Source organism: Oryzias melastigma, linkage group LG7 (genome assembly GCF_002922805.2).
Source record: "Oryzias melastigma strain HK-1 linkage group LG7, ASM292280v2, whole genome shotgun sequence".
In the NCBI taxonomy this organism is placed as follows: domain Eukaryota; kingdom Metazoa; phylum Chordata; class Actinopteri; order Beloniformes; family Adrianichthyidae; genus Oryzias; species Oryzias melastigma.
This window is the reverse complement of record NC_050518.1, coordinates 31174600-31176804: the sequence shown is the minus strand read 5'-3', so window position 1 is coordinate 31176804 and position 2205 is coordinate 31174600. Positions and strand designations below refer to the sequence as shown.

Here is a 2205-nt window from a genome sequence, read left to right as displayed (position 1 = left end):
TTTAGCTGCGTGTTAGCTCTCTCTTCTCTGCTGAGATGAGGTAGTGGCAAAGTTGTGTTGTTTCCATAGAGTCCATTTACCTCCACGTTCACTTCTATGTGGCGAACCTTAGTTTCCAGCGCTGTGATCTTCTCCAGAAGGTCTTGGTAATCCTTTGTGGAAAGGGAAGGCATCTTGCTGCTAGTTAGCCTTGTGTTAGCTGCTGCTCCGTATATCAGGCTTCAGCTGCGTGAAGGCAAAGTACACGTAGTGCTCAAGATAAAATGTTTTAAGAGGAATGCAGGAAAAAATCCCTTTGTTTAGAGTAAAAAAGAAAAATAAATCCGACCCGATGGTTTAAAAGTATTCAAAAGTTATTGCTGGTGTGATTAAAAAAAAAAGAAGAAAGGAAAATAATCAGCGAAAATTAAAAGCAGAAGGGGGAGCAAAGCAATGTGCGTCCGCACTCTAGCAAAGCAGGAAGCTGTCTATTTTATTCTTTTTTTTTTCCCCATTAGAATGTTGCCAATGAATATCAGCCTAAATTTCTGCTATCGGGTCAATAAGACGTAAAAAAAATATTGGTATCACATTGACCTTGATAAAAACATACTGGTTGACCCCTACTCTACTGGTATTCTACTATACGTTTACTAGTCTACTACTATTACTACAAATCTGTTACTACTCTACTGATACTCCACTATTATTACTGTATCACTCCATTACTGCTCTTCTACTACTAATCTATTGCTACTCTACTGGAATTCTACTACACTATTACAACTCTACTACTACTACTCTAATACTACTCTACTCAGTTAGTACTCTACTACACTATTACTACTGTACAAGTGCTTTATCCCTACTTTATTACTATTATGTTAGCATCCCATACTACTCTATTACACTGTTAATACTTTGCTACTAATCTGTTAGCTCTCTAATACTACTCTACAACATCATTACTACTCTACTACTACGTTACTACTCGGTTACCACAGTTTTACTCTATTACAACTATGTTAATATTCTATACTACTTTACTACTACTCTGTTAGTACTCCACTACTACTCTGCTACAACTTTACCTCTCTACTACTTCTCTGTTATAATAGGCATCCTTAGTCTCACAGTGTCTTTCTGCACAAAGAAAAGCTAGTGGTTTCACAGACCAGTTGGCTTTCTTTTACTCCTGGACCTTTTACTGCATGCGCCGCGACAGTCCAACTTTGAGTGGGAACGCTCACCTGAATTCTCTGGACCATTCTAAACTGGAGTGGATCACTCAGTGGAAAAAAAAAAGGCTTGATTGTTTGCCCTTTAAGGCCTTGTGCTTGTTAGACAGTTGTGTAAAAAATTTCACTTCATGTTGTACTATTTATGTATGTGTGTTTGGATGTGTTTGTGACCAATACAATTTAAATTTAAATTTGAAAGCACTCTTCTTTTCTTCTGTTACAGCCTCAAAGAACCAACTTCTTCTTCTATGGTTGTTGAGGCAAACACTAAAAGTTCTAAAAATCCATGATGGGTCAGCAGCTCTGCAGGTAACCCACAGGAAAAGCTCTTCTTCAGTTTCTAATATTTCTATACCTACTGACAGCACATCACCACACAAGTTGTTTATGAATTAATGATGTGTGTTTTTTTTTTGTTGTTTTTGGTTTTTTTTTTGGTTGTGCTGCAGATGATTCCCCGGAAACCAATCAGACAGAAAGGAGAGCTGGACCAGGTTGCACAAGTGCTACTAACATAATGAGGGCTGCTGGTCACCTAGTCATGCTAATTTAGGAGGAACTGAGTTTATGGTGCATTCCACACGCTGCACTCTACTGCCTGTAACACAGAAGAAACAAACCACAGAAATAAAACCATAAAACTCACTTTTTCGCAGCAAATGCTGCTTAAGGAAAGAGCCATCGCCTCTTTACTGTCTGAACAAGAAATACCTCCCAATCATCCATTCCTGGAGCTGTTTTCATTTCCTATCCTGATACAGTCAACAAAGACATCTCGCACCTCTCTGGGTTACATCAGCCTCTGCATAACAGAGGAACAGCTGCTCCTGCGGAAACGTCCACCAGGTAAAGACAGTCAAACCTGAATTTAAGAGTCTTGCAGTGTGGAGCTAGAGCTTCCATGACGCTTCAGAAGGTTCTGCTCAAAGGAGCAAAAGATGTCATCGTGGGAAAAATGAAATCGTAATGCATTCATGCATGCATG

At 39.1% G+C, this 2205-nt stretch overlaps 1 long non-coding RNA gene across 1 annotated transcript; it reads left to right on the top strand.

Moving 5' to 3' along the window:
* Window positions 1-1135: 1135 nt before the first annotated feature.
* On the top strand, window positions 1136-1897 carry LOC118598993. The gene is made up of 2 exons (XR_004948251.1): window positions 1136-1529; window positions 1670-1897. It is a non-coding gene; the product is annotated as an uncharacterized LOC118598993 (long non-coding RNA).
* The last annotated feature ends 308 nt before the right edge of the window (window positions 1898-2205 follow it).